At 49.4% G+C, this 21,832-nt stretch overlaps 1 protein-coding gene across 2 annotated transcripts in view; it reads left to right on the top strand.

Moving 5' to 3' along the window:
- Positions 1 to 19,831: 19,831 nt before the first annotated feature.
- The window catches only part of PLXNA1 (plexin A1), a 314,962-nt gene continuing 312,961 nt past the window's right edge, over positions 19,832 to 21,832 (top strand). Inside the window, exon 1 of one of the 2 annotated variants that reach the window (XM_044004450.1) lies at positions 19,832 to 19,919. The gene's annotated coding sequence lies outside the window, so the exon portion shown is untranslated. Of the gene's footprint in view, positions 19,920 to 21,736; positions 21,793 to 21,832 lie in introns of those variants that run through there. The other variant, XM_044004458.1, reaches the window with a different exon arrangement.

Here is a 21,832-nt window from a genome sequence, read left to right as displayed (position 1 = left end):
GAGGACCTGAGTTCAAATCCAGCCTCAGACATGTACTAGCTGTGTGACCCTGGACAAGTCACTTAACCCTAATTGCCTCAAACATCTGGGGTCATCTCCAATCATCTTGAGATATATCCCCACACTGGACTCAGATGGCTCTGGAGGAGAGAGTGAGGTTAGTGACTTTGCATAGCCCTCCCTCACTTCAATCCAATTCACTGAAAGTCATGATATCACCTCCCGAAGTCATTGTCCTTTTTGAGAATGAAGGAATGATAACAACAACAACCACCACCACCATTTTTCTCTCCAACGTCTCACTTCCGGGGACTCTACCCTCCAGCCAAATTGGTTTCTTCACTGTTCCTATGTTTATAGTAGAAGATATAGATCTTTGCTTCCACCAAGAATGCCTCCTTCTGCCTCTTTGTTGAAATCCTACCTGTCCCTTAAAATCTGCAGCAAATGCCACTTCCTCCATGAAACCTTCCCTGATACCTCCTCAGGAATCATTTTTTTTTCTCCCTTAGATCTCATGTAAGATTTGATTTCCTCTACTCTGGTATAATAATTTATTAGTTACTTGTGCCATATGCCCTCACTAGAGTGTTAGCTCCATGTGTGCAGAGACTTTTTTCTAATCTTTGTACATGATAATACTACTAGCTAGCATTTCCATAACCCTTGCAAAGCAGTTCCCATGTGTTAGCTCATTTGGTCCTCATCCTGTCAAGATAAGAGCTGTTGTTATCTCCATTTAACAAATGAGGAAACCAAGGCACACAGAGAGGTTAAATGCCTGACTCAGGGTCACACAGCAAGTGTCTGAGGCAGGATTGAAACCCAGATCTTCCAGACTCCAAGTCTTCTGCTCTATCTACTGTGTCACCCAGCTGCCAATAATACCAGTCACTATATTAGTACTGATTCTTCACACAGTGACCCTGTTGGCCCTAGGACCATGAACTCCTCCTCCACCACTCCATGGGGAGGTGAACTTCGGGAGCAGGGGTATGTATGTCCAGATAATGTGAGAACGTGGTGGTCTCTAAATCGCCCTCCAGGCCTTACATCATATGTTTAGTCCGGTCAACACTGAGTGCCTACTGTGTGCACTTGGAGCCTCACCCTTGCAGAGGCTCAGGAGAGCAGCTTGCTCAAACCCTCTCTTCCTCTCTCCCTTCTTCTCCCCATCTCCCGAGGCCCCCCCGCCCTTTCTGGGGAAGAGTGACAGGCAGAAGGAGCTTGTTTGAGACATAAATACAATATTATGTTTTTATCAATTCCAGCTGAAGAGAGGAGCGTGTGATGATTTCATGTGTCAACCCACCTCTGACAGAGGAGTCGGAATCAAAGCAGCCAGCCCCCGCCCTGGAAGGCAGTGGGCGTGATTGGCAGCAGATCCCCTTCTCCCCGCCCCCCACCCCCCAGCCCCAAACTCAGGGCGTCACCCAGGGAGCCCGAGCTGGAGGGCGGGGCAGAATCCGGGCTGCTGCAGTGGGCCGGGCCGGGCTGGGGTGCGTGGGCTCTTCCAGGGGGCGATTTTCCCTTTAGCACTGACCACTGCAGTGGTGCTCAGCCCTAGAGGAGGCGAATCGAAGAGCTTCAGGAGGGCGACATGTAACTGCAGGGATCCCCCGCTCTAAGTAAATTCCACCGGCAAAAAAATGTTCTTAGAACGAGTAAAGTTCCCGGCGCCGATTTGTTTGTAATTTCCCCAAAGCCATTTGTGAATTGTTGATTTAGAATCGAGATTAGCGGAGGTGCAAGGACCTTCAAACCCAGAGTCCCCAGAGCACAGAATGTCAGAGCAGAAAAGGCCCTTAGACCGAAGAATGGTCAGGTGGAATGGGTCTTAGAACATTGAAGATTCGACTCAGAGCCCATCTCTTCTCATCCTTTCATTTTTCAGAGGAGGGGACTACGGGTCGTGGGAGGGAAATGCTTTGCCCGGAGCCAGAGTGCCTTAGTGCCTTCCCTTCCCCCCCCCACCCCCCGCCCCCGCCAAGCTTAAAAACATGGAATGTCAGAGCTAGAAGTGCCCTTGGAATAGAGAATAACAAAGCTAGAACTGTGCTTAGAACTTTGAATGTTAGATCTGGAAGGGCCCCTAGAACATAGAATGTGAGAACTGTGGAAGGGCCCTTCAGACAGAATTTAAAAACCAGATAGGGGGGCAGCTAGGTGGTGCAGTGGATAGAGTACCGGCCCTGGAGTCGGGAGTACCTGAGTTCAAATCTGGCCTCAGACACTTAACACTTGCTAGCTGTGTGACCCTGGGCAAGTCACTTAACCCCAATTGCCTCACTAAAAAAAACAAAAAAACAAAAACCAGATAGGATCTTAGAATATAGGAAATCAGAGCTGGGAGGGGCCTTAGAACAGAGTGTCAGAGCTGGGGGGGGGGGGCTGGCTTAGAAGACAGTGTCAGAGGGCAGGTTGCTTGGAACACAGCCTGTTAGGCCAGATGGGACCTTAGAATGTAGGATGTTAAAGTTGGAAAGGACCTTAGAAGTGTCTAGTTCAACCTCCCTATCTTACAGATGAGGGAATTGAAGTTGTGGGAGGGGAAGTGATTTGCCCAATCTCAGAGTCAGTGTTTGAGCCAAAATATGACATCATCTGACCACAGTCTAATAAAAATGACCACTGACATCCATGTAGTACTTTACATCCATTATCTCATTTGAATTTCCTAACACTCCTGCCAGATTGATAGATACTCCTGTTAGTATTCTCCCCATTTTATGGAGCAGGAAACCGAGGTGCCTCTTGGTTTGACTTAATCTTGGTCACATGGCCTCTAAGCATCAGAGCTGAGATTTTTGTTTGTTTTTCTGTGAGGCAATTGGGGTTAAGTGGCTTGCCCAGGGTCACAGCTAGCAAGTGTCAAGTTTCTGAGGCCGGATTTGAACTCAGGTCCTCCTGAATCCAGGGCCAGTGCTTTATCCACTGCTCCACCTAGCTGCCCCCTATATAGTGGGGTGTGTGTGTGTGGCAATTGGGGTCAAGTGACTTGCCCAAGGTCACACAGCTAGTAAGTGTCAAGTGTCTGAGGTCAGATTTGAACTCAGGTACTCCTGACTTCAGGGCCAGTGCTCTATCCACTGTGCCACCTAGCTGCCCCCCTATATAGTGTTTTAAATCTTACTAAACCCATTCCTCCCAACAGGTAGGTAGATAATGAAGGTCTTCACATCCCCATTTTTTGTTATCTTCCAGTCATTTTTCTCTTGCATCTGACTCTTTATGACTCTATTTGGGGTTTTCTTAGCAAAGATACTGGAGTGGTTTCCCATTTCTTTTTCTTTTCTTTCTTTCGTTCTTTTTTTTTTTTGAGGGGCAATGAGGGTTAAGTGACTTGCCCAGGGTCACACAACTAGTAAGTGTCAAGTTTCTGAGACCAGATTTGAGCTCAGGTCCTCCTGAATCCAGGGCTGGTGCTTTATCCACTGTGCCACCTAGCTGCCCCCCTTTTCTTTCTACACCTCATTTTACAGATGAAGAAACAGGTATACAGGGTTAAGTGACTTGCCCAGGGCCACACAGCCAGTAAGTTTCTGAGGTCAGATATGAACTCAGGTCTTCCCCCTTCTCTGCCAGGCGCTCTATGCACTTCACCACCCAGCTGCCCGATGTACAGACCCCCATTTTACAGATGCAGAAACTAAGACTCAGAAAGGAGAAATCCCTAGCACATCCCACACAGGCATTAGAGGCAATCTGCCTCTAAATCCTGTGCTTTTTGCACATAGGATGAAGGACCCATGGAAGTCAAGTACCACCCCCCCCCATCCTCTGCCTCCCCCAGGTTCCCTCTGCTCTGGGGTGTCTGACTTCCTGCTTCCCCTGGGGCATCTCAGAGCCATATGCTAGATCTATATCTGCCTGAGCCTTGTATACTCCTCCCCTCCTCACTCCACTCTCCTTCTTTCCTTCCGGGACCAGGGGAGGAGTATTTCTCGGGCCTTCCCAAGCCATGAATTAGTGATGATTCCCTGCCTTCCATCAGGCAGGGAGGCTTGGGTAGGCTTCTGTGCTGCTGACAAACATTAATTAGTTAATCCTGACAGGCCCCAGGGGAGTAGGGGGAAGGAGGTGGAAATCTCTTTGACTGCGATAGCTGGTGCATCCAAGAGAGCTAGAGGTGTTGTTTTGATTAGTTATTTAAACCACTGATACTCCCCCAAGGAAGGAGGGCTTGCCAAGGGTCCTTCCCTCAGCTGGACCTCAGTTTACTCATGTATGAAATGAGCCTCTTTTCCTGGGTGATCCTCTAAGGTGCTGGCCAGCTCTGATCGCCTGAGATTCTGAGGGGAGAGTCTTAAATAGAAAGCCTGGGCCTCCCTTGGGCCAGTGGCCCAGCTGGGATCCCATAATTCAATTCAATTCAACAAGCATATATTAAATGCCTACTGTGGAGGACCAGGAACTGTGCTATAGGTGAGGATATGGAGGGACCCCCTCCCCCTTTCCTCAAGGAGCTCACATTCTACTTAAGCTTGGGTCTTTTCATCTGTCTATTCTTGAGACATTTTTAAAGCACCAACTGTGTGCTGAGCGATCCCCCAGCTGTCAGGAGAGATAGAATTTACAGTAACGTGGTCAACCCTCCCCCCCAAACAATTTTCTATTAAACGCCTATCATATGTCCCTGCCCTCTGAGATTATATTCCATTGTGGGAGACAGAATGTTTCAGTACGTTCATACATGTGCATGCGTGCATGCACGCATACACACACACACACACACACACATGGGCAGGGTGTCCCAAAAGTCTTGGTGCAATCTTAAGCTTTAAATTGAAAGGTTTTTTTTTTTTTTAATTGAAAAGTTTTATGCTTTAATAGCTTAAAACTACACTAAGACTTTTGGGACACCCTGAATTTACAAGGTGATTTGGGAAGGGAGAGGCACCAGTAGTTGCAGGGAGAGGAGGGAGGAATCAGAAAAGGCTCACGGAAGGGAACAGTTGAGCTGAGAAACCAGAAACTCTAAGAGGTGGAGGTAAGAATGGGGCACATTTCAAGCATGAGGGTCAGCTTATGCCTGGCAGGAAATGAGGTATCCTGTGTGGCATCTTTACCTTCTGGAATCTAGGAGGGAGAGCAGACACAAAGTTAGAAAATGATAATGTAGGATGCTAGTGTTAGAGAGGTATCTGTGAAGAGGGGGGAAACGATAGGAGATCCAAAGGCAGAAGTCTACTCAAAGGAGGATGGGGAAGGGTTTGTGGAGGTAATCTGGGAAGACTACCTTGAAGGGGTGATTTTTGATTAGGGTTTAAAAGTATGGGTAGCCCGGGCGGCTAGGTGGTGCAATGGATAAAGCACCAGCCCTGGATTCAGGAATACCTGAGTTCAAATTCAGCCCCAGACACTTGACACTTACTATTTGACCTCAGGTCTGCCTGAGTTTTATGTACTGGCCTTTTTTCTTTCTTTCTGTCTTTTTTTTTTTTTTTGGTGAGGCAATTGGGGTTAAGTGACTTGCTCAGGGTCACACAGCTAGTAAGTGTTAAGTGTCTGAGGCCAGATTTGAACTCAGGTGCTTCTGACTTCAGGGCCAGTGCTCTATCCACTGTGCCACCTAGCTGCCCCTGTCTTTCTTTTTTTAAAAAAAAAATCTGCAGTGTACACAGTGCCCTGGTACAAAGTAAATACTTGATACAAGCTTGTGACATTGTAACCAAACGGCAAGCACTTATTAAGTGCCAGGCACTGATACGTGCTGGGGATACAAGGCCAAAGAATGAAACAACCCAAGTTTCCAAGAAGCTTACAGGCTCACTGATCAGTTACATTCCTACATCAGGGGAAGGTTTACAAAGTACTTTCCTCAGATCAGCCCTGTGAGGTACAGGATGCAAGCAGGGTCAGCCCCATTTTACAGATGAGAAAACTGCCTTCTAGGTTCCGTCACTTGTCTGGAGTCAATTGGCTAGGAAGGGATGGCGCTGGGAGGCAAACCTGGAGTCCCCCTGACTCCAAATTCAAGGTTCTCTCCATCACCCCATGCTCTCTCATTCCTTAAAAGGAGTACCTCAATTGTTATCGAATCATGATGAAAATCTCTAGTATAGTCCTGGCCTTCCTAAATCCTCAGTACAGGGCCTTGAACTTTATAAATGTTTATTAAACCTTCTGTTTGTCGGTAGTGTCCTACTCTTCATGACCCCATTTGGGTTTTCTTGGCAAAGATACTGGAGTGGTTCGCCACTCCCTTCTCCCTCTCATTTTACAGGTGAGGAAACTGAGACAAACTGGGGTACATGACTTGCCCAGGGTCAAACAGCCAGTAAAAAGTCTGAAGCTGGATTTGAAATCAGGTTTTCCTGACTCCAGGCCCAGGGCTTTATCCACTGAACCACCTGGCTGCCCCATGGCATTCTTAGCCCTTTCTAAACCAGGATCAAATTCATAGGGAAGAAACCTTGGTTTCTGACCCTTGCCCTATTTCCAACAATCCCCAAAACCACAGTATACATCATTCTGTCTGTCCCTTATTGAACTTAATTAAAGTCATTAACCTAACCAAGATCTTAGAGCTAGAGGGGACCTAAGAGGTCATTTAGCCTGACCCCCTCATTTTACAAATGAAGAAAGTGAAACCCCTGCAAATCATGACTGTGAATATAATATAAGTTTCTCTTGACTCAAGGTCTTCTTTATGGTGCTGGTTGTGATATAGGGATGCTCTTAGGAGCATCTTTGTAGACCTTTCTGCTTCTGCACTGAAAGACTTCAGAGGCCTGAATGAGCCCAGAGGCCTGGTTAAAAAATTTTTTTTGTGTTTGCTTTCAGTAGTCTGTCTTCTCTCTTGCTGCTAATTGTCATTTCTTGATACTTTTCAGAGGCAGCTAGGTGAAGGAGTGAATAGACTACTGGTTTCAGAGTCAGGAAGCCCTGAGTTCAAATCCAGCCTTAGACACTTATTGGCTCAGTGATCCTAGGCAAGTCACTTAACCGCCCCCCCCCCAAAAAAACCCCAAACCTCTGTTTGCCTCAGTTTCCTCAACTGTATAATGAGTATAGTAGCACCAATCTCCAATGGTTATTATGTGGATCAAATGAAGTGATATTTGTTTAGCAGTTAGCATAGTGCCTGGCACATACTAGGTGCTTTATAAATGTCTGTTTCCTTACTTCCTGTAAGTGTGCCTGCCTCTGCCCATTCACCTGTTTTTTTTCCTTTATAATTTAAACTGGGGGGGGGGGCAGGTAGGTGGCCCAATGGATAAAGCACGGCCCTGGATTTAGGAGGACCTGAGTTCAAATCCAGATTCAGACACATGACACTTACTAACTATGTGACCCTGGGCAAGTCACTTAACCCTTACTGCCCCACCCACCCCCTAAATAAATAAATAAATTTGTTTCTTCTAACTGACTGCAGGCAGCAATGCCACCTAACCAAGTATATTCCAACAGTGTGTTAAAGAGTCGGTACTTCATGCTCCTAAAATATTTTCCTTACAAGCCAGTGAGATAGCCTATGCTGAGGATCATCATCTTCACTTTACAGATGAAGAAACTGATACCTAATGAGGAAAAGTGACCAGGCCTTGATTGTTCGACTCATCGGTGTCAGAAGCAGGATTCCAAGCTTTGCTCTCCTGAATTCAAGTCCAAAGGCCTCTTTTATTTATTTTTTTTCTTTTTCTTTTTTTTTTTTTAGTGAGGCAATTGGGGTTAAGTGACTTGCCCAGGGTCACACAGCTAGTGAGTGTTAAGTGTCTGAGGCTGGATTTGAACTCAGGTACTCCTGACTCCAGGGCCAGTGCTCTATCCTCTGCGCCACCTAGCTGCCCCAAAGGCCTCTTTTATTAACCCATGTGGCCTCAGGTACCTTAGAGTAAACAGGTTCTGTTGCTTCCTAAGAATCGTGAATAAGCTTTAGTGTGTGGACATCCCTTCCCCACAGTGAATATATGTAGGCAAACACATTATATATGTATATATGTTCACGTACACATGTGTGCACACATACAGGCATACACCACATAGTATATCCATACTATGTATATTGTACATGTATGTAATCATGACTATTATATGTATGTGCATGTGTATACACACACATACTACTGAGAGACCTTTTGGGGTTCCTCCTTGGTTCTTGGCTATGTTCCAGATAACCGAGGCTTCAAGCTTATTTTCTAGATAAGTGAAGGTGCATAGCATAGTACAGTTTACAAAGTATACTCCCATTACTTCTTTTTTTCCTTGAGCCTCCTAACACCTCTTTGAGGTAGGCAGGGCAGGGCAGGGATTACCATCCTTATTGCACCAAGGAGGAAACTGAGGGTCAAAGAGATGAAGTAATTTGCTCACCTCCGCCCAGCCAGATTAAAGCCCAGGCTTCCTGGCTCCTAGTCCAGAGCTCCTTCTGCCACATCCTCTTTTCTCTTAATTTATTGAGCACACGCCAGGCTTTATGCCAGGTACTGAAATCAATAGAATAGCATTCCATGGGCTTCACTATAGGCAATGCCCTGTTCTAGGTTCAGGGAGTACAAAAATGGAAAAAAAAAACAGTTCCTGCCCTCAGGGAATTTCCAGTCTAGGAGGACAAAAATAACTATAATACAAAGTCATAGAATCATAGATTTAGAGCTGGAAGGACTGCAGTGACTATCTAGTCCACTCCCATTTTACAGATGAGGAAACCGAGGCTCAAGGAAGTTAAGTGATTTGTCCAATATAATAAAGTATAAAGTAAGTATCAAAGGTGGGATTTGAATTGAGGTGCTCCAATTCCAGTCCCAGTGTTCTTCACCGTGGGATTTTTGTGGTTGTTCAGTTATTTTTTTTTTTTTTTACTTTTTGTGTGCGTGTGTGTGTTTTGGTTTTTGGTGAGGCAATTGGGGTTAAGTGACTTGCCCAGGGTCACACAGCTAGTAAGTGTTAAGTGTCTGAGGTCGGATTTGAACTCAGGTCCTCCTGAGTCCAGGGCCAGTGCTTTATCCACTGTGCCACCTATCTGCCCTTTGTTCAGTCATTTTTGAGTCGTGTCTGACTCTATGTGACCCCATTTGGGGTTTTCTTGGCAGAGATACTGCTGTGGTTTGCCATTTCCTTCTCCACCTCATTTTACACATGAGGAAACTGAAGCAAACAGGCTGAAGTGACTTGCCCAGGGTCACACAACCAGTAAGTGTATGAGGTTGGATTTGAATGCAGATCCTCCTGCCTCCAGGCCCAGGGCTCTATCCACTGGGAAACCGTCACTGTACCGTGCGTTCTCTAAAATATGACAAGCACATAGACGGCTAAGCAGAGCAATAAGAACAATGGAAGTGGGGGGAGGGGTCAGAGATGGTTTATACCCAAGCTCTGGTCCAGCTACACTGGCTGATCTTCCTCCCACATGATATTCCATTTCCCAGCTCTTTGTCCTGGGTGTCCCCCATGCCTAGAGAGCGTGCTCACCACCTCTACTCCCTGGCTCCCCCCACCCCACCCCCCAACTCAGCTCAGATCCCACCTTCAGGAGAAGGCTTTTGAGGCTTCCCCCACCCCAGACTTCCATCTAGTCTGGCTCTGTCTTCTAGGGACTCATTTGCATATTATCTTCCTCAGATCCTGAACTCTTTGAGGGAAGTACCTGGGACTTTGTCTCTTTCTTTCTTTCTTTCTTTCTTTCTTTCTTTCTTTCTTTCTTTCTTTCTTTCTTTCTTTCTTTCTTTCTTTCTTTCTTTCTTTCTTTCTTTCTTTCTTTCTTTCTTTCTTTCTTTCCTTCTTTCCTTCTTTCCTTCCTTCTTTCCTTCTTCCTTCCTTCCTTCCTTCCTTCCTTCCTTCCTTCCTTCCTTCCTTCCTTCCTTCCTTCCTTCCTTCCTTCCTTCCTATACCCAGAGTTTAGCACAGTGCTTGGTCCCTGCTTAATAAATGTTTTGATAATTGACTGACAGACTGAGGAAAGAGAGGATGAACTCAAAGGAACGTGCATAGAAGAGGCTGTGGAAGGGAGGTAGCCCAGAACAGCCTGGAAAGGCAGGTTGTTCCCATCAAGTTGAAGGCTAAGGATTTGTATTTTAATTTGTGGGTGGTGGAGAGCCAATATAGTTTCTGCACTGGGGAGATAATGTTAGAAATATATGGTAGACAGATTGCATTGAATACCAATAATCCTTGAGGAAGATTTGAATCCAAATCCCACCTTAGATGTTGTTTGTCTTTCATTCTGAAGAGGACTATGACATTGGGGTGATGTCATGACTTGCAGTGAATTGGATTTAAGTGAGGGAGGGCTGTGCAAGGTCACCAACCTCACTCCCCCTTCCAGAGCCATCTGGGTCCAATGGCGAAATATATATCCAGACAACTGGAGATGGCCATGGATGTTTAAGGCAATCGGGATTAAGTGACTTGCCCAGGGTCACATAGCTAGTAAGTGTCCAAAGTGAGATTTGAACTCAGGTACTCCCAACTTCAGGGCCAGTGCTCTATCCACTGTGCTACCTACTTGTCCCCCCCTTAGATATTGACTGGGCAAGTCACTTCACCCCTGTTTATCTCAGTTATCTCATCCATAAAATGGGGACAATAGTAGCCTCTACCTCAGGGGTTGTGAGGATCTAATGAGATAATGGCTCTAAATTGCTTTATGAACCTTAAAGTGCCCCATAAAGGTCAGCTAACAGTCTCATCATTATTGCATTTGCCCAGCCAGAGTACTTTCTCATTTGATCATCTCAATAGCCCTGTGACACAGGCAGGGAAATGATGATTATCTCCATTTTGCAGATGTGGTAATCGAGGCCTCATGGTTGCTTGACTGGTAGGTAGAAAATCACAAGGCACTAGTAGAATTAGGGCTGGAAGGGATTTAGTTGTTGTTTAGTCACTTTTCAGTTGTGTCCAACTCTTCATGACCTCATGGGGGGTTTTCTTGGCAGAGATACTGGAGTGATTTGTTATTTCTCTCTCCAGCTCCTTTTATAGATGAGGAAACCAAAGCGACCAATGTGAAGTGACTTGCCCAGGTCACACAGCTAGGAGTGTCTCAGACCAGATTTGAACTCAGGAAGATGAATCTGACTAGCACTCTATCAACTGCATCAATGCAGTCTCTCATTTTACAGATAAGGAAACCAAGGCAGACAGAGGTTAAATGACTTTTCCAGGGTCACACAGCTGGGAAGTGTCTGAGGCCGGAATTGAACTTGAGTCTGTGTGCTTACGTGATAATAATAGCTAGCCTTCATATGACACACTAATGTTTGAAGAGTCATTTTCATATACGTGATCTCATTTATCTTCTTTGCAACCCTAAGAGGTAGGTAGGTGCTATAATTATCCCCAGTTTACAAATGAACAAACTGAGTCTGAGAGGGGTGTGACTTGCCCAGAGTCCCACAGCTAATAGGTGGGAGAGGCAGGATTTTAATTCATGTCTTTCAGGCTTCAAGTCACACACTCCATTAACTGGTCCCCCTGGCTCAAAAAACTTCAGGGATCCCTATGGCTTACCAAGAAAAGTTTGAGTTCTTCCCCATGGCACTGGAAGGGCCTCCTCAGATGGGTCCTACCCTTCCTTTCTCTGCCTTCTTTGGTCTTCTTTGATAGGCTCCCAGGCCTCCCGCTTTTGTTCACACTTCCTCTTATGCCTGGAGTGTTCTCCCTCCTCAGCTGTTGAATCCTTACCCATTCTTTTTTTTTTTTTTTTTTTTTGGTGAGGCAATTGGGGTTAAGTGACTTGCCCAAGGTTACACAGCTAGTAAGTGTTAAGTGTCTGAGGTCAAATTTGAACTCAGGTCCTCCTGACTCCAAGGCTGGTACTCTATCCACTGCACCACCTAGTAGCTGCCCCCCCCCCTTACCCATTCTTTAAAGTTCAACTCAGAGACCACTGCAACTTAGAAGCCTCCTCTGAGACTCCCACTTAGAACCTACTCTCCCTGCTGAGAACACAAAGTGCCTTGTTTTTCATTTCCCTAATATCCTCTGCATGTCCCATTATATATGATGACTGTCCGTGTCTCTCATCTCCCTCTACTGGATGGATTCTAAGCTACTTGAGGGCAGGGACTGTCCTATCACAAAGTACGTACTACACATTTATTGTTTTAGGAGACACAATATTTTAAAATTGTATTCATGTTGGGCAATAACTTGGCATGAACTGCTGATTTCAACTCAACAAAAATGTACTGAGCACCAACTACCCTAATGTGGGTGATGGTGGCAGTGGAGGGCAGGAAGTCTGTCATCTCTTCCTCGCCTAGTGTGCCAGGGCTCTGAAGAAGCAACCAGTGGGGCAGATAGGTGATACAGTGGATGAAGCACCAGCCCTGGATTCAGGAGGACCTGAGTTCAAATCCGGCCTCTCAGACACTTGACACTTACTAGCTGTGTGATCCTGGGCAGGCCACTTAACCCTCATTGCCCCACCAAAAAAAAAAAAAAAAAAGCAACCAGTGATGGGGCTATGGTGTTATCCAGAGAAAGGCAAATTTATGTGAGAACTTGAGTGTGTGAGCAAGAGGTCCAGGCAGAAGGGGAGTTAGTTAAAGCTCAACCAGGGTTTCAGAGGGCTGAAGGGAAGGACAAAACAGAGGAGTTCAGTTCCTGTGAAGTTAATAGTTATTTAAGGTTCCTTGTCTGAGATGTAGAAGAGGAGAGAGGAGCTAGTTTGGGGAGGAAGGCGGGAAGGGGGCTATGTTTTAGAAGGTGTTTCCTTTTCTTAGATCCCTACTTTGATAAGATATTTATTGTGTGCCCGATGCTGTGTTAGGTACCAGGAGGGTGAAGACAAACAAGCAGGACAGTCCCTGCCCTCAAGATGCTTACAATCTAATAGGGAAATGGCAATTGTAAAGGGGCTGGAAAGGGAGCAGGACAGAGGATGGGTACCTGCAAGGGAGAAGGATGTGGAGTCTGGAGAGAATCAAGACCCAGGTGAGGTGAAGCACGGTCATGGGAAATCCCAAAATGGTGGTTTTCCTGGGGAGAGAACCACTAATGAAGAGAGGAGGGCCCCTTTACTCAGGGGCCATGTCATTGTCCTAGATAGAGTCAGGTCCCAGGGCTTGGTTCTTCTGTTAATATATTATTTTCTCTCTTGGTCTCAGTTTTCCCCATACAGAAAATGGGGAGAATAATTAATTCCTGCTTCACAAGAAGTCATCAGAGTCAATGAGACAATGGCTGGAACCCAGGAATGTAAGGGAGAAAAGGCCCATCCATCCAACACCCTGGGCAGCGTGCCCAGAGAATACACATATCCAGATTGTTACTCTGCATTGTTCTCCATTATTGGAGTTTCCTGTCCTGTCTCCTTGCTTCTTCCTTCAATAGGACAATTCTGTCCTTGGAGACAGGGATAGAGACCAGTCACAGCCTCTCTTTGTTCCAAGTTGACTCTGTGTAGGTGGCTGGCTCTGCATGGGAAGTGGGAGGGGGCTACCTCCGCCCCCACCCCCACATACACCCGAGCATCATGTTACCACCCTCCCCTTGAAGCTGGCCTGAATTTCTTTCACTGGGCTTGAATCGGACAATAGAGGAGGTGGTGGGCTTGAACTCTGCTCCAGTCTCATCTCTCAGAAGCCTGCCCTGGGTATTTCAGCCTGGGATGATCTCGCTCGATCCCCCTCTCTTCTCAGCAAACCACATTTAGTGTCCATATGTACAATACAAACAAACTCAGTTCTCCACTGTCTGCCGTTGGTCAGGAGGCTTTCACAAGGGAGGAGTCCTCCATCTTCAGTTAGATGAGAACTTCTGGGGGCAGGCAGGCTGCCTCAGGCTTTCCTGCCTAAGGATTGGGGCAGCCAGGAGGAGTTCAGAAAAAGCCAGGAGATTGACGGATGTGCCGAAGGTGGACCCTCGCACTCACTTGCATCCCCCGAAGGCCTTTCCCACTAATTAGTTTAGCTGATTGGGCAGCTCAGGTCTTAGACTTGGAGGCAGAAGACCTAGGTCTGGAGCCTGGCTCGGCTCGGGGCACCTTGGGGAAGTCCGGCATCTCTCTCTGCCTCATTTGTTTCATATATGAAGGAAGGAGGGTTAAGGAGAACTAATTATACAATAACAACCATATTGTAAAGACATCTTGAGAGATGTAGGAACTCTCATCAACACGATGAGTAACCACCACTCCAAAGGACTCTCATCCAATGTGCTAGCTACCTTCAGATGGAGGAGTGATGGACCCCCGGGGTGGGGGGAGGGGGCAGGCTGAGGCATGCGCATGTGTGTGCACGTGCATGTTCGTATGTATATGTGCATGTGTGTATATGTCTATATAGCTGTGTATGTGTTTACATGTGTGTTCTATATGTGTATATATAGTGCATATGCGTGTCTGTATGTGTGTATATGTGTATGTATAGATGTCTCTGTGTATATGTATGTATTTGTATGCATGTGTATGTGTATATATCCATATATCTGTGTATGTGTTTACATGTGCATGTGTTCTATATGTATATATAGTGCACATGTGTGTCTGTATATGTGTATGTATAGATGTCTGTGTATATGTACATATTTGTATATATATGTGTGTGTGTTTATATATAGATGTCTATGTGTGTATGTATATATTTGTGTATGTGTGCATATGTGTATGCATGCATGTATGTATACGTCCATGTGTGCATAGGTAGATTGTATGAATTCACACAATACATGTATGTATATGTGTGTATGTGGGCATGTGTGTATTGCACGACATGCATATAGGTATACGCAATACACAGAGAGCATGCAAAGCCTGTATATATTCATGCGTATACTTGTATGCATAGGTGCAATGTGTGAATGTATATATAAAAATGTATACAAACATCTATACACAGAAACACATGTATATACTTATGTGCACATATGTATATGTGTATATATATGTATATATATATATATATATATATATACACATGTATGTGTAAGAATGGTTTGTTTTTCTTGCTTTCTCACTGGGGGAGGGGGAAGGTAGGAAGAAGAGAAAACAAAGATCTAAAAATAAAATTGAATTTTAAAAAATAAAAAGCAAGTTGCTAAAAATAACAGATTAAAAAAAGATAAAATGGTGAGTTAGAATTAGGTGATATCTAAGTTCTCATCCAGCTTTAATATCCTGTGAGGTAACTGTCATCCCGTAAGGCAGAGGGAGACCATGAAGGGACTGAGAAAAGACAGGAGGAGAAATCGAGAGGAATCTGGAAACTTAGGTCCAATTCCTGGCTTTGTCATATGCTTGCTGTGAGACCTTGTGAATGTCACTTTACTACTTCAAGACTCAGTTTCTCCATATGTAAAAGGCACCTACTTACCTCAGAGGGTTGCTGTGGAAAAAGAAACTCTCAAGTACTCCAAATATGACTTCTTATTTTTGATTATTATCTCGTAGGGTTGTTTGGAGGTTCAAGTGACATCTGTACACCAGTTTGTGTGCTTTTAAATGGTTGTTATTATTGCTGTGTGACTCTAGACAAGTCACCCAACCTCTCTGGGCTTGAGCCAACACTAAGATTTTAAGCTGAAGAATTGAGGGTGCTGATCTACACTGGGAGAAGGGAGACAGCTTGCCTTGGAGGAAGTGAAGAGGAAGGGGAGTGAACAGGCTGAGAAGCCTTTGTTCTCCCCTCCCTCCTCAGCTCCCCTCATTTGTCAGGTCTTGTGATGTCCCTTCCCCATCTTCCCACAAACCCAGCTGCTTCTCTCTGTTCCTACAGTGACCCTAATCCAAGCCCTCATCCCCTCTGCCCTGGACTGCTGCAGTAGCTTTCTGTCTGTTCCCTTTACATTGAGTCTTTTCCCATTGCATCCAACTTCTACAAAGCTCCCAAAGGGATCTTTTTTTTTTTTTTTTTGTGAGGCAACCCAGGGTCACACAGCTAGTAAGTGTCAAGTGTCTGAGGTTGGATTTGAACTCAGGTTCTCCTGAATCCAGGGCCGGTGCTCTATCCATTGCACCTCCTAGCTGCCCACCAAAGGGATCTTCTTAACAGGCAGGTCTGACCATGGTCCTTGACTGCTTAAGAAACTTATTGTTGTTGTTGTTGCTATTGTTAATGACCCCCAGTCTTGCCTTTAGGATCAAGTGCAAACTCCTCTAGGAGCAACTGGGTGGTTTAATGGATAGCACTGGTCCTGGAGTCAGGAAGACCTGAGTTCAAATCTGTCCTCATACACTTCCTAGCTGTGTGACCCTGGGCAAATCACTTAACCTCTGTTTCCTCTTCTGTAAAATGAGCTGGAAAAGGAAATGGCAAACCACTCCAAACCACTTTTCTCTGCCAAGAAAAGCCCAAACGGGGTCACAGAGAGTCAGATGTGACTCAACAACAACAACAAACTCCTCTGTTTGGCTTTTAAAACCCTCTATAATAAGCTGGGTCCAGTCTATCTTTTCAGGCCAACTAGGCATTGATTCCCAACAAAAACTCTATGTCCCAACCAAGCTGGATCAGTTGCGGCTTCCAGGTGGGACAGACTACTTCCTTCCTGCATGCCTTTGCATGGGATCTTTTCCATGACTGGGCTGCTTCCGCCTCTTGGAACTCTTACTTTGCTCAGCTCTAGTCACCTTCCTCAAAGTCTTCTTCCCTGATTCCCCCAAGTTGTTCCTCTTCCTTTCCCAGTTACGTGCATTTATTTCTATCTCAAATCTACTCCTGTGTGGACAACATGTTATAGCCTCACACATCGGGGTACTTAACCTTAACCTGTTGGGCTGCCTTCTTGGCAGCCTGTGTGAAGCCTATGGGTCCTTTCTCAGAATCATGGTTTTCAAATGTAACACTAGTAAAAATAATATGAGCTAACATCCTTAGAGTGTTTGGGATGTGCTGGGCACTTTACAATGATTACCTTTGGTCCTCACAACAACCCTGGGAAGTAGATGCTATTATTATCACCTTTACAGATGAGGGAACTGAGGCAAGAAGATGCTAAATGACTCATGCAGGGTTACGCAACTAGTAGGCGTCTGAGCTTTTTTTTGTGTGTGTGAGGCACTTGGGGTAAAGTGATTTGCCTAGGGTCACATGGCTAGTAAGTGTAAAGTGTCTGAGGTCAGATTTGAACTCAGATCCTCCTGAATCCAGGGCTGGTGCTCTATCCACTGCGCCATCTAGCTGCCCCTGTCTGAGCTTTTTTGCAACTGTGGGCCTGGTACTCTATCCACTTTGCTACCAATATTGAATTAAGATGTAATTTCTTCCTCATCTAACTTCATGGACCCCTGTTCTCTAAATCTGTAGACCCCAGTTTAAGGACCACCCATGCCTCTAAGTAGAATGTAAATTCATTTGGGGCTGGGAGCCTCATTTTTTTTTCCTTTGTATCTTTTGTCACCCGGAACAATGTCTGGCACATAGTAGGTGTTAAAAAAAATGCTTGGGGGCAGCTAGATGGCAGTGGTTAAAGCGCTGGCCCTGGAGTCAGGAGTACCTGAGTTCAAATCCGGCCTCAGACACTTAACACTTACTAGCTGTGCGATCCTGGGCAAGTCACTTAACCCCCATTGCCCCACAAAAAAAAAAATGCTTGTTGATTGATGGATTCTTGTTTTTTCAGTCTGGCCGAGAGGTTGTGCTAAAAAAAAAAAAGTAGTCATTCAGCCATTAGCTCGCTGTTTAACCTTGGGTGGGTTGGTCACTTCCCCTTTCTGAGGATTTTTTTTTTTCAATACGTCAAAAACCTAAATCTAAATCTAGTTTTCACATAAATCTGTGGTCTCTGATTTCATCAGTGTGGATGCTTCCTTCATTGACATAGAGGATGACTAATTTGGGGGATGGTATCAGGGTGTTGTCAGCCGTGGCTAAGAAATCCATCCCTCTGTGGTCAAGCTGCTTGCTGAGTCTCTCTGAGCTCAGGCTGGTCCTCAGCAAACAGAAAACAGTTGCTCCCTGGGGCTTGGAATACCAAGCCTCTCTGGCTTGCTAAGACCATCTGTAGTTGCCTTTGGCGGCAACAGCCTTCAAGAACCCAGGGTCACCTCCAAGCCACAGTGAGGGAAGACTTGTGGGGAGGTCTTTATCGGTCAAATGGAGATAATAAGCCCTGCTCTGCTTTCCTCACCGGGGTGTTGTGGGTATCACATGTGATAATGGATGGGAGAGTGCTATACAAATGTGAAGGGCTGTTATTATTAACCCAGCGTTCTTCTCACATAACAAAACCAACAACAGTCAAAATATTAGGTCACTTTGTAGAGAAGAACCAGCCCCCAGCAGCTGCTCAGGCCCCTTTAATACCAAGAATAGACATCACAGTAGAGTGAAAGAGAGCCCTGACAGGAAGGGCTAGTGGACAAAGAGGCTATACTCAGTTGTCGGAAAAGCTGCCTCAGACACTTGCTAGCTGGGTGAGTCACTAAACTTTTCCGGGCCTCAGTTTCCCTCATCTGTAAAATGGGAGAGTTGAACCCTGTCACCTCTAAGGTCTCTTCCACCTCTAAATCTTTCACCTCAGGGACCCAGAGAACCAGGTTTGAAGCTATAGTCTGCTACTGTTGTGACCTGGGGCCAGTCATCTTACATCTCTGGGACCTCAGTAGTTCCTCTATCCAGTTAGATGGTGGTAGGACCTAGAGTCTGGAAGATAGGAGTTTATATCCAGCCTCAGATACTTACTAGCTGCTGTGATGATGATGGTGGTGGGGATGATGAGGACAACGACATTTGCATAGTGTTTACTTTGTGCCAGGTACTGGACTAATCACTTTACAATTGCCATCTCATTTGATCCTCACAACAACCTATTACTCCCATTGTACAGATGAGAAAACTGAGACTAACAGGTTTAAGTGACTTGCTTAGGGTCACAGAGCTAGTAGGCGTCGGAGGCTAGATTTGAACTCAGAGCTTCCAGGACCAGTGCTCTATCCACTGTGCCACCTACCTGCCACTTGGGCAAGCCACTTAGCCTCTGTCTGCCTCAGTTTCCTCATCAGTAAAATGAAAAAAAAATATAATAGCATCTGCCTCTCAGGGTTGTGAGGATCCTGTGAGATAATGATTGTCAAATCACTTGGACCTCTGCCTGGCAAGTAGTGGGTACTCCATAGATGGTGGCTATCGTCAGTATCCTGGGCAAGTCACAGCATCTGCCTGCCTCGGTTTCCTCGTTTGTAAAATGGACATACTAATGTCAGCAGTTGCCTCCCTAGGGTGTCGGGAGGATCCATTGAATAATCATAACAAAAGGGCTTAGCCCGTGCCTGGCACATATTAATAGTGGGAGCTATCCCTGGTACGCGCTGGCTTTCTCATCTGTAAAATGGGATGATGACAGCTGCCCTGCGTGCGGGCGCGGGCGTACGGGGCTCAGTCAGCCCCGCAGCGCTGTCCCAGCACAGCTGCCCTTGTTCTCAGCTCTAACTACGCCCCCTGGGCTCTTTCTTAGGGGCCGCCCGCTCCGGCTTTCCCGTCCCTCCTCCGTCTGGGCCGCGGGAGCTCGCCCGGGACGCGTCTGGGCTCCGGGGCTGGCTGGCTGGCATCATCCCCTTTAAGGCGGCCGGCTCGGCGTCTCTCTGTCTTTCTCTCTCTGCATCGCCCTTTTAAGGCGGCGCTGCCCGGCCGGCTCGGCTAGGCGCCGGCTGAATCGGGCAGAGGTCGGGGCGCCCCCTAGAGGCTCGCGGCGGCGCGGCGGCGCGGCGGCTCCTCCCCCTGGGCGGGAGGGGGCGGGGGAGTGTCTGAGTGTGTGAGTGCGGTGTGTGCGTGCGTGCGGGCGGGCGGGGAGCGCGCTCCCCGGGAAGTCAGAGCGAGGCTCTGGTTCCCTCGGAGCCCCGCGCTGCATTCCTTCCCCTCCATTCATGCTGGGCAGCGGCGGCGAGCAGGCACGGGAGCCCGAGCGCTGGCACAGGCGGGGAGGGGGGCGGCCCGAGGCGGCGGCAGCGGCAGCGGCAGCGGCGGCGGCGGCGGCGGCGGCGGCGCGGAATGTGAGCATGGCCGGCCCCTTCACGGCGAACCCGGATCGCGGCTGTAAGTGCCTGCCCAGAGGCGAACTTTTCCGCGGGGCTGCGGCGCCCGGCTCGGCTCGGCTCCGGGAGGCGGCGGCGGGGGTGGGCTCGGGATCGGCTGCGCTCCGCCCGCGCCTGCCTTCCCCGCGTGGCTCCCTGCAAGTTCGGCTTGGGCCGGATGTGCCTGCACGCACACACAGACACACACAGACACACACAGACACACACAGACACACACACATACACACTCTCACTTGCACACCCACCCTCGCGTGCCCGGCTCCCGGCGGCCAAGGTAGGGGGGCGCGGGGCGGGGAGCCCCCTCCTCGGGCGAGCCCACGGGCGGCCGGGGTGGGGGCCGGGCACGCGGGACGGAGCGGGCTCCGGACGTGCCGGGCTCCGGGCTCTGGGCTCCGGGCTCTGCGTGCCAAGTGCGGGGACGAGCCTCGGGCTGCCTCGGAATGGCCCCGGGCCGCGCGTGTGCGTGTGCGTGCGGGAGAGCTAGGCGAGGCGAGGGGCGGCACGGAGGGGTCCCCGGCTCGGGCGAGGAAGCCGGCTGCGCCCGCGGCTGAGCCCCGCAGCCGCGCGCCGGGGCGGACTCGGTTCTCCTGCCTCTCCGCGTGGGGTGTGGAAGGAGCGGCTGGAGGGCCCGCGCGGGGGGACTGCGGCGGCGGCGGCGGCCCAGGGCGGAGGACGGGCAGCCCCGGCCCGCTTGGCCCCCGCAGTCGGCTCGCGGGGCGCGCTTCCCTCGGGTCCCGGGGACGGGCCCCGGCGCGATCTCGCGTGTGCCCGGGGTGGGGGTGGGGGTGGGGAGGCGGCCATCCGGCCGGCCGGCCAGCTGCTTTGTCACCGGCTCGGTTCCCGGGGGCTTTGCGGGAGGAGGCAGGAGCCGGGGCTGGACCCCGGCGGAGGCTCGAGACCCCGGCCCGGGCGGGGGGAGCTCGGCGGAGCCCCCGGGGGTGGCCGCGCTCGGGGGGCTGCCGTGGTGACCTAACTCCGGAGCCAGCGCAGTGGGAGGAGCGGGCGCGGAGGAGGGGGTGGGCCGCGGCCGCTGCCCGGGGCTCCTTCCCCGCAGAACGGAATCGGAGCCCCCCGCGCCCCCCACGCCCGGCCACCCCCTCCGCTCCGCCGCCTGGCAGCCCCAACCCTTTGCCGGGGGTCGGGGGGAAGGAAAAGTTTGCTTTTCGCTGCTCGGCCTGGACCGGGCGGCGGGTCGGGGGGCCGGGGGCCGGGGCTGCGGGGGGGACCCCTCCCCAGGGCCCCGGAGAGGCGACTGTGCAGGGCCGGAGCCGAGGGCCGGGAGGCCGGCGCCCCCTCCCCAGCCGCCGCTCCCGAGCCGCCTCCGGGGAAGCTCCGCCCGCAGCCTGCGCTGCCCGGGAGCCTTCCCGAGGAGGTGGGGCCGGCCACTGGCTCTTTCTCTCGCTCTCCCGGAGCCAGGGAGACCGCCGTACGGAGGAGGAGGAGGGAGGAGCCGGGCGAGCCCGGCCGCTACAGCCGCTACTGGCGGGCTGCCTTCGGGCCTGACTGCGGGCATCCCCGGGCGGCCAGCTGCCCGCGTCCACCGCCGCTGTATGTACCCGAGCCGGAGGACAGACGGAGCCACCCGCGGCGGGCTCGCACGCCCCGCACACAAAGCCAGCCGGCCGGCCGGCGGGGACCCCTGCTGCCAGCCAGCACCCCGCTCCCCCGGCCGGCGCCCCGGCCGCTCCCCAGCCACGCAGGGCAGCTTAGCCCCTGGGGCGCATTTCTGCGGCTGGGGGCTGCTCCTGTTCCGCCGGGGAGCTGGCCAGGGCCGGGCTGGGGCCGGGGGTCGGGGGCCTGGCCAGCCTGGGACTGGGGCTGGGGGCTGGGCTGGGCCAGAACCAGGGCTGCTGATCGCCGCGGGGCTGGAGAAGGTAGGGATGGCAGCGGTAGTAGGGATGGGGGCGGCGGCCC

Source organism: Dromiciops gliroides, chromosome 1 (assembly GCF_019393635.1).
Source record: "Dromiciops gliroides isolate mDroGli1 chromosome 1, mDroGli1.pri, whole genome shotgun sequence".
NCBI classification, from domain to species: Eukaryota; Metazoa; Chordata; class Mammalia; order Microbiotheria; family Microbiotheriidae; genus Dromiciops; species Dromiciops gliroides.
This window is presented reverse-complemented; position numbering and strand designations above follow the sequence as displayed.